The sequence below is a fragment of the Denticeps clupeoides genome, chromosome 1 (genome assembly GCF_900700375.1).
Source record: "Denticeps clupeoides chromosome 1, fDenClu1.1, whole genome shotgun sequence".
Taxonomy (NCBI): domain Eukaryota; kingdom Metazoa; phylum Chordata; class Actinopteri; order Clupeiformes; family Denticipitidae; genus Denticeps; species Denticeps clupeoides.
In genome coordinates, this window is record NC_041707.1 from 34175189 (window position 1) to 34191008 (window position 15820).

The 15820-nt window shown below is 46.1% G+C and overlaps 1 protein-coding gene and 1 non-coding gene across 2 annotated transcripts in view; one reads left to right on the plus strand and one right to left on the minus strand.

Annotated features, from left to right (window-relative positions):
- si:ch73-211e3.1 (mastermind-like protein 2) overlaps positions 1 to 15820 on the plus strand; it is a 64241-nt gene that overhangs the window by 11084 nt on the left and 37337 nt on the right. The gene's annotated exons all lie outside the window — the stretch shown is intronic.
- On the minus strand, positions 9220 to 9292 carry trnak-uuu (transfer RNA lysine (anticodon UUU)). Its single transcript has one exon. It is a non-coding gene; the product is annotated as a tRNA-Lys (tRNA).

Sequence of the window (15820 nt, forward strand, 5' to 3'; positions counted from 1 at the left end):
CGCTCGCCTCAAATGCGCCCCTCGGCCGCTGATGGAAGCATTACGCACGCAGAGCCTGCAAGCTTCAGGCCGGTGACTGGGAAGACGTTATCTGCTATCAATCTTTTATGCCTTGTCATCGTCTGCCACTTGTTGACTTCAGCCAGTGTGACTCAAACGCAGCAGTAAACACCACAGCCCCCCCCAAAAAAAACCATAAAAGAATCTCTTGCTGAACAAGTGCGGAAGGGGAACAAGTTTTGGTCTTTAAAACATGCTTAGTGATTTATTTTTGTATACAGCGGTAATTTTATACTCCCATTGAAACCTACCCACTCTCTCCGTTTCCGTCGCTCTACGTCTTTTCTCTCGCCCTCTTATCCCTTAATAAGTGGCTTACTGGTGAACCACTCCTGCGCTTATGTCTAAATCTCCCTTAATTCAGCTCCTGCTCTCTACTGTCTGGATACGGGTCCTCAGCTGCCGGCCTGGGTTGTTTGCTGTTGCGACAGCGAGTGTGTGTGTGTGTGTGTGTGTGTACGGGAGGAACATATTTCTCCCACTCGCATCAGCCAAAGCAAACACAACGAACCAGGACGAAGCTTCTCCCTCTGCAACAAACCAGAATTCCACAGTAACCGTGCAGGCAGGCGCTTTTCGTAACGTACAGATACACAAACACACGGCTCTGGAAAAAATTAAGAGGCTGCAGCAACATTTTTATTTTTCTCGCGTTTGATCGATGGGCTTGTGTAAAACGGAACCTGTTCATTATTTCCAGTGGACAACAAATTAAACACGTTTATAAGAACAATACAGTTAAAACAGGGTGAAATTGGACAGTTACGCCTGCAGTAGTTGTTCTAAATCAGTCCTTCTTTGGTGGGATTTAGCTTATCTGATCATCTAATCAGTGGCTCATCATGTTGAAGAAGGTCCGTTTGTGTTGAAACTCTCCAATGTCCATGGAAGGTCCATGGAATGGCTGCTATTGAAATAGAAGGTCAGTTTTTTCGAAGTGTTGCTAGAGCTTTTTGAGGACCGAATGTAACACCTGTGTAACAAACCAATCTTAGGCCCTGTTTTGTGAGGACATTTGATGCGCAATTACATTTACAGCATTTATCAGACGCCCTTATCCAGAGTGACTTACAATCAGTAGTTACAGGGACAGTCCCCAGGAGGACCTTAGGGTTAAGTGTCTTGCTCAGGGACACAAGTGGGTAGTTAGTAAGTGGGGTTTGAACCTGGGTCTTCTGGTTCATAGGCGAGTGTTTTAACCACTAGGCTACTACCACCCTACAGTTAGATACAAGTAGAGGGACACACAAGAAAACCCAATTAACAATATTGAAAGCTGTGTGTGTGTGTGTGTGTGTGTGTGTGTAAGGATGTTCCCTTCCATGGCAGAAGTAAGTGTGGTTTCTGTGGCCAACGTCAACGGCGTTACTCAGAGCCACTCTGATTCATCTGGGAGCGAGTGGAGCAGCTCTTTGCACATCTGCTCAGAGGAACGACTGCTCAGCAACATCTGTGCTGGCGGGTGGAGGTGGCAAACGACGTAAAATGTTACACGCTTGTATGGCTCTTTTTGACTTCGACAGGTACATTCCTCCCCACGTTTGTTTTATTTTTGGGCCGTCACCCTTTCCATCATGACTTAACTCGTGGTGAATTCTGACAATAAACCACATATGAAGTACAGGAGATACAAATTGCTGCATTTGAGCTAGAAAAACCCAAACTATTGCTCTCCCCAGAGGACCTTCCCTCAGTTTCAGAATAGGCTGCGGGGAGATGGGGGGATCTCTGTAGGAAGAGAGACACTGACAGTGTTTTTCCAGAGATTTTGCCGGTGCTGAAGTGGAAAAAAAAAAAAAAAAAGTTTGAGGGGTGAGGGGGCAGGAGGAGGGACAGACTGACAGACAGAGGAAGGAAGGGAGATGTGGCGTGTGCGTGAGGTGAAAGCCTATCGCCAGCAGTCACGTCCGCTCGCACGAAAATCCCTTTTTTTTCCCCTTCACCCTTTTCCTTATCCATCCTGTGCTCGTGGAACCCAGCTGTGTCTCCTTGCAACATCGGGAGCTAATAAACATAGTTAAAACACACACACACACACACACACACACACACACACACACACACACACACAGCAGTAGTTCCACTCTGGCTGTTTGCGCAGCTGTTTAAAAAAATGACATCACTGCATTGCTGTGTGCGTGTGTGTGTGTGTGTGTGTGTGCGTGTGCGTGTGTGTGTGTGCGAGTGCACTTGTGCGTGTGTTTTCCAAGCGCAGCGCCTACATGTGTTCCATTCGAAAATGCAGCCCTGGGTTTGGGATGGTGCTGTTTACAGAGATCCGGGTGCCAGCGGCACCCCGTTGTTATGACTGCTGATGCTGAGAGCTCCACCAAACCCCCGGCTGGAAGAAACCCGGCCGCTGGCTCTGCCTTCGCCTGCTGGCCTGCTCATATTTTCCTAACAGCGAACGGCATGGGCCGCAAGGCCCGGTCGCATCTCCCCCTGGTTACCTGATGCTCCTGTATTGTGTAACCAAATCCAAGCATTATCTGGACCCTTGACTACTGGGTGGTTATACTCTTTTATAAATATATTGGGACTACTGCCCACTAGTAAACCAAACATAATAGATAGATTATCATAGCACTTTCGTACGGTTGATCTAGTGGACGTGACATTTCTGAACTCTCTCCGTGTGAAATGTACATATCTTGTCCTTCAATGAGTAGCTGCACCTGTAGAGGAGGGGTGTATCATGGTTTTAGTCTCAGTTCTCGTATTGTTACGGCCCAGCAGCACCAAAGGCAAGGCAAGAAAGCAATAGTGCTATAGAATCAGTACCGGCAGGGTAGTTCTGCGCCTAGGTGTTCTTGCTAAAGGGACTTCATTTTGCCACCAGGGGTTCATCTTTCCCAGACGGCTTCGCAGCCAATAAGCGTTTCATGTACAAAACAAATAACAACATCAATTGTTACTTATTTAGCTCTACGTGACATACAATGTGTTACAGTTGGCTTTGACCCGCCATTACAGTTGCAGCCGCAACCTAAACGTAACAAACCCGCCAAATAGATTTAGGGCGCTTCAACACCTTAGTACACTTGCTTTGGTCCAAATCAGTCAGTGAGTTTTGAACATTGCATCATTTTCCTCTTGATTCGGTTTCCTTTCACACGGACCAAAATGCTTCGCTTCAAATCAGGCGAGAACAAAAGTAAACACGACATCATTTACCCATAATTCACTGTTTTAATAGCATTTGGTCCTGTTTTGGTTCAGTACGCGTTCTCGCCAGGCGGACTGCACCAGAGTTCGAGATTTTATTCGAATGGAAACCACCTCTTACTGTGTTCGAAAAGAAACGCACCAAGGTGGGAAACGAAATTGAATTTGATTCAAGAGCACTAAAGCCTGTAGGTGTGAAAGCACCCTTACACAGACATTAGACGACTTGAAGTGAAAGTGAGTCAATTGTCATTGTGATACACAGCACAGCACACGGTGACACAACGAAATGTGTCCTCTGCTTTTAACCCATCACGCTTGGTGAGCAGTGGGCAGCCATGACAGGCACCTTAGTGGCAGATCGGGATTCGAACCGGCAACCTTCTGATAACAAGGCCGCTTCCTTAAACGCTAGGCCACCACTGCCCCACGGACTTGTTTTTAGTTATTCAGTAATAGCATTTTATTAATGTAGTAATATGTAGAAACTCTGTAGTTTTTAAAGAACGTAAGGGACCCTGACATGAAACTCACCTTGGCCGACTGACATTTCATTGTGTTTGTTGCGCAGTTGTTGTACTTGCAGGAACATCGCTGGCACTGGAAACCAACACGGACGCACGTGTTTTTAAATGTCATTATTTTCTCAATGTGTTTTCCGCATGACCATCCTTGGCCTGGATGCTTTCAGGGTGCAGGCTGCGATATCCTATGAGGGCAGCCTGACACACTGGCAGAGATCAATGGCACTTAGCGTGAGACTGGGGGAGAGAGGGAGTTGGCAACACAGCGAGCGAAACTGTACGCCCGCCATCGATTTTCCCAGCCACCACCCTTTAAAACCGTACAGGATTGTCTGCGTTGTCGTTCGCCTCTCTCCTTCACCCTCGCTGCAGTAATGGTATGTTAAATTGTTGTGGCACTCAGGCGCTTTAGAGACTGCTGTTAAAATATTCCTTTTTAATGAGTAATGAACACGAGCGGTAGATTTTTTTTTTTTTTTTTTTTTTTTTTTCCGAGGCTGGCAGGTTATTTGCATTTGACGTGCCGGCTGGCAGCCGCGGCACAGAAGCATTGCTATGCAGTGACTGTAGCGCCCAGGGTTTTAGCGTATTAATGTGGACCGTCAAATCCTTCCTTGCCCAGATTATCAGACCCCTGTAACCAAGGAGATGGGTGCCGCTTTATTTATTTATTTGTTTGTTTATTTAAAAGTTCGCTCTGGGAAATAATGAGCCGAGCTCCCCTGACTGGTTTTTGGGGAGCCTTCTGGGAAGTTAATGACCTCTTCTCTTGCTAGCGTTCCTGCCTTTCATCTGAAAGGTTCCTATGCAAGCCACATAAAGCATTTATAGACACCTCTTTGAACAAAAAAAACCACTCTCGTGGTTCCCTTTTGAATTTGTCCCATTGCTCATTGGACCCTGCCTCACTGTATGGGTGTGTATGGGTGAGGGGGCTTATGAGGACCTGTGTGAAAAAACCTGTTATCCCGTTACAGGAACATCTGCTGGGCTCTGGGCCTGACAGCAGACCCGGGGAACACCTGCTGCCCACCAAGCGCAGACCTCGGTGGGGATGGAAGGGGGTGAGGATCGTGGTTTCATGGAGAATAGATAGATGGTTAAAGGAGGGGCGTGTAGAGAAGCAGGTTAGCACCCTATTGGAGGGGGAAATGAAAAGCCTGGGTGTCGAACAGGGACCTTGAATCAATAACATTCTCCCTGCTCATCCTCAAGGACGTGCACTCTCTCTTTCACACACAGAGACACACACACACTTTCCATCTTAACCCAAGCCTGTCCAGCGCTTGTTAATTACTCTGACGTGTCTTGGGGGGGAGGGTCTCTAGTATGATGCTGTCGTGTATCAGAGGAAGAAAAGGAGGAGGGAAAACAAGGGCAAAAGGTGGAGGAGGAAGTGAGCGGTGGACATTAACCACCCCCCCATGGCCTGAGAAGGCAGACATTGATTTGTTCAAGGCTGTGTTCACACACACACACACACACACACACATATTGTACAAAGATAGAGGGGTGAGGGACAAGGACCCACCTTGGACTCAGAGGACATCCATCCAGTTTCTGTGTGTTGGTGTGTATGTGTGATTGTACTAGTTGGTGTGTGTGCAAGTGTTAACGTGTTATTTGATCATTAATGTATGTCTGCATGTATGTCTGTGTGTGTGTGAGCACGTTAATGGGTGTGAGTGGGTGTGTGTGTGTTAGTGCCTGTGATTCCGGCTGCACTGTTGATATCCGTTTTCATGCCCACCTCGGGTGAACAGAAGCGTAATGAGCTCTGGAGCTGCAGCGGGTGGAGGGAGGAAGTGCAGAGATGGAGGCTCGGAGTCTCTCCCTCCGCCTCCGTCTCCACAGCCCCTCATCCAGGGACTCCTGACTGTCTGAGGAAGAAATCAAACTCAGCCTTGAATGCATGCCCGCACACACAGACACACTCGCACGTACACACACATGCACACACACATACACATTTTGCTGGTGGAGGGGGTGTATTTAATCAGGGGACGTGGTGAGAGGCAGAGACGGAGAGAAAATCTGCAGGAATGAGCAGGAAAGTGAGAGAGAGAGCGAGAGAGAGAGACGGATGGCCGTGAATTCCCGTTCCTGCCGCGGCTTCCGAGCCCCGTGGACCACAGCAAGGTCGGCGCGTTCATTTAAAACCGTCCCAGCGGCGGCGCACACCCACATGAATATTTAACAGGAGCCCAGCGAGACTTCAGTGTGTGTATGTGTGTGTGTGTACATGCATGCACACTTACATGTGTGTTTGTAAAAACACTCGATCTCTTTTGCGCTGCCCGTCTTTATTTATTCATCGGAAATCTTCATCAGTCTGTGTTGCGGGAAGCAGAGAGTGGATCGAGAGAGGATATGAAGAACACAATGAGAGGCAGGCAACCTCTGTTTGACCTGTTTGATCAGACACACACACACACACACACACACACACACACACACCCATGAACTGTGATAGGTTGTTTTTTTAAAGACTTGACCCTCTTTCCTCTGCACCGTGCGCAAATTGTTCTCTTGAGTTTCTCCTCAAACGAAACGTGGAAAGGTTGATGCTGATCGTGAACAACGCCGATAGCTGGAGTTTTGAGGGGCATAGCTGATCTCAGTTCAGTTGCCATCAACTAATGAGATCAGGCACTTTTATTGCCCAGCACAGCTTCTGCAGATTGATGTGCTCCCTCTCAATACTTTTCACGTATGCGAGCAAACAAGCACGCTCTTACATCCACCCAGGTCCCCGTTGATCTTAAATGGAGCCAGCAGATACAGTAATATCAAGGTGGACACATCATCATGTCCGACTGCATCCCTTCCTAATCCAGTTCTCCTTGTGTCTTCATGTCCCAGGTAGAGTCTACGCTCTTAGCCAGATAATGGAAAAGCCAGAGACGGCATTCATTGTTCATGCTATATCTAATCTCCTCTCTCTCTCTCTCGCTCTCTCTCTCTTTCGCCCGTCCTTTGTTTGACTCTGTTCGGGGAGAACCCCACTGCGAGGGCCGATCCAGCACTTCCCCTTTCAACCGCTGTCTCATCACCATAACCGTCACTTCTGTCCCTCCATCTCCTGCCCTCCTCTCCCTCGCTCAAACCACCCCCCTCCCCACCACCGTCGATAAGCGCTTCCTTTTCTAAACTGCATCTGTTGCACCGTCGGTTTAAAACATGTAAATGTGCCTGAAAAACGGCAGGAAATTGACTCTTATCGAGCTGAACTTGCGACGTTTTATTACCTGCGTACGCGCATGCACAGGTGGAGTCGAGGAGCGCGCATGGAAATGCATCCTGAAAGGTCTCATCTCTGCTCTCTGACCACATTCTCTCTCTCTCTCTCTCTCTGTTAATGAGGTTGTGCTCATTAACGTGGTTCTGAAAGGGTTGCTTGCTTCACCCTATATTTTTTGATCATTAGCATCCCAGCCTTGTGTCTGTGTGTTTTCACTGCCTCCTCCTTTGAGAGTAAAGTGGAATCCTGTGGTCAATACAGCTCTGATGAGCAGTCTGTGTGTGTGTGTGTGTGTGTGTGTGTGTGTGTGCGCGCTTTATGTTTAATTCCTTCAGTTTTTATGCGTAGCCGTAACGTAAATGTTTCATTTTGGATTTGATTCAGGCGCCTATCACCTGAATCTGCGTTTGTTGACGTATAATGGTTCAATAGGATCGGCATGGGTGACCGATAGTTTGAAATGGTTAGCTGGGTGTTGTGTCAAGGCTGTAAATTGGTTTGCCGAGCAGCAGGTAATGGTTTAAACATTGTTCTTTTCAGCCTTAGAGTACAGAGCGGCTGCCACGTGTCTTGTTTGCATTATAAACTCCCAGCGTGCCCTGACATGCTGCTTTACAAATACAAGCCAACAAATCCACTCTTACCTGTGTGTCTGTGTGTGTGTGTGTGTCTGTGTGTGTGTATGATTCACTTTGCTTTTGTCCTCATGTTTTTTCCACATATATGTGTGTGTGGCATATGTGGCTGAGTTTATGCCCATGTGCTTGCATGCATGTGTTAATGTGTGCATGTGTGTCTGTGTACATATGAGTGTGTGTGTGTGTGTGTGTGTGTGTGTGTGTGTGTCCCTTGGCACTTCCCTTCTCTGATTTGGGTCCTTTGTCACTAAACCCTCCCTGTTCTGACCTACTTCTGTTTTGCCGCCAGCCAGCCACCTCTCCAACACTCTACTGCCTGTCATGAACTATCAGAGCAGCATGTCAACACACACACACACACACACACACACACATACACATAACATATCGAAACATACACAGAGGAAAACATCATTTCTGATACAAACCAAAATCACACATGCACGCACACACATACACATACACACACACACACACACACACACACACATGTCTGTTTTTGGGGACCTATTGTAATATATATTATGCATATGAGCAGCCATCTCTAAATAACAAGTCTAAACCTAACCCTCCCATAAACTTATCCTCAGCAACAACAATGCATATATTGCTAAACGAGTGTTTCTCTTAATGGAGACCAGTATTTTAATCTACTTTTTTGTGGTTTATTTTGTGAGGACAAAACAAACACACAGACAAACATGCATAGACATATGCATTAATAAAAGGATGGGTTACCGAAGAGGACATAATATATATATATATATATATATATATACACACACACACACACACACACACACACACACACACACACACACACACAGCAGGCCAGTGTTTGTATTTGTGTGGTTTATGGCACTCTTTGTGTTGCAATTTTTACATCTGGCTTCCTGTCCCACAATTTTCATAAAAATTCCAGTAATTCTTTTGTGTGATTTGTGTGTGTTCGTATTTCACTGCACCTGGATTCCTCCTACAAACTGATTATATTTTTAGTCTGTGTGTGTGTGTGTGTGTCGGAGTGTTTGTGTGCGCGTCCAGTGGAGTGGAAAATGCTGTGTCAGGACAAAGGACAAAGGACACGTCCCTGTCTCCTAGCAGTCTGCAGCAAGACACACACTGAGGAGCAGGGCTTCCCAAACCCACACACACACACACACACACACACATGCATGCACACACAGGTCTGAGATCAGTGACTGTGGAGGACATTGCTGGAACATGGGGTCTTTTGTTCACCCTGACATTCATGTACTAATCTCAAAGTGAATGTGAAAGTGAAGTGATTGTCACATGTGATACACAGCAGCACAGCACACAGTGCACACAGTGAAATTTGTCCTCTGCATTTAACCCATCACCCTGAGTGAGCAGTGGGCAGCCATGACAGGCGCCCGGGGAGCAGTGTGTGGGGACGGTGCTTTGCTCAGTGGCACCTCAGTGGTACCTTGGCAGATCGGGATTCGAACCAGCAACCTTCTGATTACGGGGCCGCTTCCTTAACCGCTAGGCCACCACTGCCCCAAAAGTTTGACTGTGGTAGACAAGGGAAACAATTCTCTCTGTACTCAAGAGTGACGCAGCAATTCGCCTGAACAGGGACTTGAACCCTGGACCCTCAGATTAAAAGTCTGATGCTCTACCGACTGAGCTATCCAGGGTCTTATGAGCTATCCAGCTATCCAGCTATCCAGCTATCCAGCTATCCAGGCTCTGGCCGGTCTAGTGATTCTGAGGGAAACAGGGAGTTTGGAGGACTTTCTGTGCTTCTTTGTGTATTTATGTCTATGTAAGCATCCATAGCAAAAATAATATAACATGACATAACATGGCTTGACATAGCTGTGTCTATGTGGTCCAGGCGACTCGGGACAGATTGCATGGGTGTGTGTGTCGAAGTACAGACCCGGCTGAGTTTCTGTGTGAAGACGAGAGGAGGGGACTGTGGGAAAGCTGGTGTCGTCACGGTAACAAGCACCCCGGCATAAATGATTATGGGCTTTCACTCTTAAGAGCAATAAAGTGCTTCTTTACACAGAGAGGGCGGAAGAGTGCGAGAGAGAGAGAGAGAGAGATATTAAACACTGCGCATGTTTGCACAAAGCACACAAAGGCACACATTTACACTCTTATTATATATTAATATACACATTATTATAAATATATAAATTAACACTATGCTGTAGAAACAGTATAATCATAGTATAAGGCAGAATACTTTAATTGACAAATGACATCAAGTCTTAACAGCGATCTGACGTCCAGTTTACGTTGGGATGAATATTTTACCGTATTTTTTTATGTGTGTAGTGTGTCACCTTCTTAAACACTATTTATTAAGGTGTAAACACACACACACACACACATACTGTCAGGCACTAACACATAACTTCTGTAGTGTGTGTGGTAGGCTCACACTAGTGAGCTCATCTGAGCCCACAATTGCCCACAATTCATGGGGTGTCATGTCCTCTGGCCATCTTCGCCTGTTATCACAGACCTGTGGTGTTTGATCATGTTACCAACAAGGTGTCTGCGTGTGTGTGAGTGTGTGTGTGTGTGTGTGTGTGTAACCTGATCTCACAGTAAAGTGTGAAATACAGACGTTCTCTCACAGCCTATCAGTGTCCATCTGGAATCGTTGAAACTGGAGCCTCTGCCGTTGTATTAAGCTCTTTAGTGGCGAGCGGTTTTTACGAGCGAACTCCCGCTCGTCTCCTCCCACTCCCTGCAGGTGAGTCGAGGGTGTGCGTCTGCTACTGTGCGGCACGCACGTTATTGGCACCGCGCTGCCGACCGGATCGCTCGCTGACAGACAGGCAGGCTTCTCGCATCTCCCCATTAACCGGGCAGCTGTTGACGGCCTCGTGTGTGTGTGTGTGTGTGCTGGGGTGAATGAATTGCTTACTAAAGGTGTGTGAATGTGTGCGTGTGTTTGTGTGTGTGTGTGTGTGTGTGTGCGTATTCTGTCTATGAATGGGATGGTGTGAGCCTCGTGCAGCTGGATGTGCGAGCACGCTTAAATGTGTATGTTGTGTGTGTGTGTGTCTTGCTGGTGGATGTGTACGTTTTAAATCTTATTATGTGTTTTTAGCAGTTTTGTCTGTCTGTGTGTGTGTGTGGGTCCTGCAGCTGGATGTGTGCGGTTTATCTGGAAATGTGTGTGAGGGTCTTATTAGTGTGTTTTACAGCTGGTTGTGTGTGTGTGTGTGTGTGTGTGTGTGTGTGTGATGTCCTACAGAAATCCCCCGTCGGCCCCCTGTTCAGCACCCAGAGTGAAGCAGCACTGATTTACAGCCTCTTTAACCCCTGAGTCAGATGGAGAGATGCTGAGAGGGAGGGATGGAGGTGAATAAAAGGAGATGAACGCTAAGGCCACTGAAGGACTGAAGGAAGGATGATAGAGAGGGAGAGAGAGGGAGAAAGTAGAAAGGGGACAGGCAGTTTGAAGGAGAGGCGCAAGGAGAGAAAAGAGCGAAGTCTGAGGGGCGAGCAGCGGGATAATGAGCGAGAGATAAAGAGGGGAACAGCTGCTCCTGGATGTCAGGGACCTCCTAGCTGCAGGTGGAGGGGGTACGGGCTGGGGGGGGGGCGTTCGGGGTCAAACAAAAGGGACTCAGTTCAGCGGCCCGGTCTCTGCCCCCCTCCCTCCATCCTCTTCTCTCTCCAGCCCTGACGAGCCCTGACTACCAGATACACAGAAAATAAGCATGTGTACCTTGTTTACACCTCCAACACACACATACACAAAGGCACCATCACAGCGATTTTGACTTCCAGAGGTTTTAGGGCGGAGCTCAATATATTGACACTGGGATACGGTCTTATAAAACCCGTGACATGATAGATTAGCGTAGATTAGTGAAACACAGGCACTCAGATTGATGAGGAAAGGTCATGTGATGCATCAACATCGAAATCACGAAATTCTTCCTTCGCGTCAAACTACACATATTAATGTTTGTTGCCATATATATATACTTTATGTGTGTGTGTGTGTGTGTGTATATATATATATAAATTCTGTATGTATAATTTGTTTATTGGCATGCTGTGCAGCGTCTATAAAAAAGAACCGTAGATTATATTGAATAATATGTCGTATTGCTCTTTGCGTTACATGTTGTGTTCTATTGGAGTGTGAACCTGATTCTGTTGCACAGTGAACAGCGAACTGGCACAGGCAAATAGGAAACGTGACACTTAACCCGTAACCCTGATCACCAATAAACAAATCACTGTTATTGAAGTGAAAATGAAAAATCGCACCCGACTGGGTTGGGCCAAGATTGGATCCCAATCAACTTCCTCCAAATGATACAAAATCAGTATTAACAGCATTTAATCCAATACTCAGCAATAAGTTAGCATCATTCATCATTTGCAAACAAATGGTCTTCTCAGTCAAAATAATATGAAATGTATCAGTATGGAAAATACATTTTTTGTAATGATATGTCCCTTTTAGACTGTAGTACCAATCTGGGGACACTTTATGTAGTAGACAAAATATTGTAAACAAAGCAAAATGGTTCAGGTTTTTGAAAACTTTTGCTGTGATGTCATCACTTGACACTCACTCTTGACTTATCTCAGCCATAGAAACAATACGGATAATTTTCCCACAGTCTTGAGAGAATTCCAACATTGAGCTCTTTTCAGCTGGTTTTCATGTTGGAGGTCCACTCGTGAACCTGCGTATGATGATGGCAATATAGTCATGAATCTGATTCGTGAATCATTCTTGGTTTTCTTCTCTTGCAAAAAAAATGTGCTTCTTTAATCAGATTCTTGTATTGAAACGATTGACTGATTTTTTTTTTTCTCACCGTATTTTATGATGTAAAAAAAAAAAAGGCTCCCTCATCCATCTCAGTAATGGGGGCTGAGGATATCGATTACTCTGTCTCTGTGTGGTGTGTTGCTTTTGAATATCTGACTCGCACGCTGCGTTTTTTTTCTTGCCCTCGCCGACCGGTTTGGCGATAAAGGGCGTAGTGTGGCGCCGAGGCCACGCGGTCATGTGGTGTTTTTGTTCTCTGGCTCTTTATTGTGCTGTGTTGTGTCAAAGTGTGACATTCCCTTTGTGTGTGTGTTCGTGCTCTGGGCAAATCTGTTGGCTGCTGATGATACAGCACACACACACACACACACACACACACAGACACACACAGAGTCAATGAATGGGTCCTTTATAAAAAAAAAAGAGAGAGGGGGGGGGGGATTTTTCTCCAACTCTGGCAACGCACCCTGCAACAGGCTCCTCGCTGCACTGGGGAATTATGGGACTTGGCCACCAGTAACCCCGAGCCCGCGAGAAGAGTCATGTGAGCAGGTCCGGAAGTGGGCGCAGGACGTCCCGCTCCGGGGTTACGTGAGCGCCGCCGGGGCGCTTCCTGCCGCGCCGAGCGCTGGTGGCTGGTGCTGCCGTTCTGCAGAAGCAGGTTGTCGCGAGGTGAGATAAGGTGGCGAGGCCGTTTGTGGTGTAGTGATGGAGAAGTGCTGGGAACCGCGCTGGTGTGAGTCGGTGGTGGGTCTTCCTGAAACTGTTGCTGGCGTGGATTTTCAGGAAAAACGCGAAATAACGCATGATGTCTGGTACGGTTCTCTCAGACAGGGAGGTGGTTTAATCTCCCATGTGGCTCAGCTCCGTTATCGGCTAATCTGGGCCGGCAGTGGAGGGCCAGCGTGGGGCGGGGGGGCTCTGAAAACCCCATTTATTTTATTACTGTTACAGCAGGGCTGCTGTGGCCCTATAATCTCCCATTAAACCATTAGAGTGTGTACGGACAGAGGGAGGGGATGGAGGAAATGGAGGGCGAGGGGGTGGAGGGGTGTTTTCTCTGACTCATGTGTACACACACAAACACACACACACACACACAAGCTGTACACATCCTGCCATTAAACTATGGCGAAGAGCAGAGAGCTGGGCATGAGCACACACACAAATGCTCAAGAAAACACACACCCACACATACCCACAGTACTCAGAACATTGATCTATGGCCTCAGAGTAAATAACACATATTCTCACACACACACACACACACACACACACACGCACACAATGCAAACTCTGTGTAGTGCTTGTGTGCATTTATGACTGTGTGTGGGAGTATGCTCCAGATATTTATATTAAATCCCTTTGAGCAAGCAGGTCATGACCTTTAGGTTAAGTATCTTCGCTATGCTACGCTAGCATTTGAGCAGCATCTGGAGCTTATAGTAATCTGCGTTCAGTCACACTGTAAATCACTGTTCACCAAAAGTTATGTATGTTATCAGTAATGTATATCTGCACAATTTCCAGACACTTAATTTCAAATAACAAACAGTTATTACAGAAGGAACACACATCCATTCTATTATGCCTATTATATTATCATGTAATTAGAGAATTTCATATTTTACTGTAAAACCTTTTTTTTGACCACATGACCTTAATTTAATAGGAAAAACTGAATTTTCCTTTGTTAAAAATGAATTTATATGTAAAATTTTGCTCATTTGTAGAGAGAAAGAGATATGCTGTGTAGTGAAAGGCAAATCTGCTGACTCTAAAGTCAATGCAGAAAAAACATCAACAGAAAATTTGCACGATAATCACACGGCTGCCCATGACAAGGACAACAAAAGAATCCTGTAAATTTGCTTTATTTCATTATTCTTATTGAATTATTTCTGCTGCAAAACTAATGAACTGCCCATTGACCTGTCTACCTCAGCAGGAAACGGGGAAAATCGGATTATATTGTTATTAAAATGCAGCGATGCGCTGCAATATGCGTGGAAACGTGATTATCTGTTGAACCCCAGTACTGTTGGCCGACTCTAAAATCTCAAACATCCACAATTGTCTGAAAACCTGTTAACCGTTGCCTTGAAAATGAACACTTACTAAAGAAAATTCATGAGATGATGATAGTTTCATGAGATGAGAAAAATGATTATTATTTGATTTTCAAAAAAAACTAAACATCTTTAGTATGTATGGAGTTAATTTGTCCCTCCCTCCCTTCTTTCGTACTCCCTGCCTCTCACCATTCAGCTCCTTTATTCGTATTGATTCTCTTTTCAGAGCTGACGACTGTGAGATGAATACAGTTTCTGTTCTTCCTCCCAGCATTTGGGTCGTCTCCTCTCTTCCCCCCATTTCTCAGTCATCCACTGTTTCTCTTCCCCTCCTACATCCTTCACTCTCTCTCTCTTTCTCTCTCTAGCTCTGTGTTCTCACTCCATCTCTGCAGGTTCAAGTCTGAAGATGCTATCAGTTTAAGCTCATACACATCTGGCAGAGAGATAAAGCATCTTATTCTTCTGCTCTGACCTCTTCCTCTCTCTCACTTGCTCACTCTTCTCACAAAGAGTGTGTGTGTTTGTGTAGGCGTTTGTGTGTGTGAGTATGTATATATCTGTTCGTGTGCAGATCGTGTACCCTCTGATTGCTCAGCGTTTGCTGTGACCTCTTTCTCTGGAGGTCATGGGGTCAGAAGGTCATGGGGTCAGGCCTCGAGGGACAGTAGAGTGAGTGGAAGGGAGAATGAATACATAGAATATATACTTGTGTTGGTCGTATCCAGAAAGCATGAAGGTCTGTTTTCCGCTCGCTTCTCAGTGTGATGGAGATTCTGAATCCCTCCTGGGTTCAGATGAGCTGAACAGGAGAAAAAAAAATTACCCCCTCAAGCAGACTTTCAATCTCAATGAATCACAATGGCCATATTTTGCTAATGTTGCTGGAGTGACATCCAGATTGCTAGCATTCCTCCACTTGCAGCAATTGGAAAATATTGCTGACTGGTCCATGGGTTTGGAATCCTGATCCTGCCATTATTTAATTAGGATTGAATGATCCCACTAACGTGTAAATGCAGCGAAGATGTAGTGCACAACCATGAAGATACAGGTGATGGGTTAAAAATATGTTAATTTTCTTTTAGAATAGCATTATTCATGCATCGCATGTTGAGCACAAATAAATATGAATTGTAATTTTCCATCAACATAGAATATGCTACATAGTCTTATACTCCATTGGTTGGAACCTGGGCCGCAACTGTGGTGGTAAGGGGCGTGGCCTCACCCCTCCATGGTTGTGAGTTTGAACCGGTGCTCCGGTTTCCTCCCACCATCCGAAGGCATGAACTGTACTTGGCTGGCGCCCCACCCTGGTTGAGTCCCCGCCT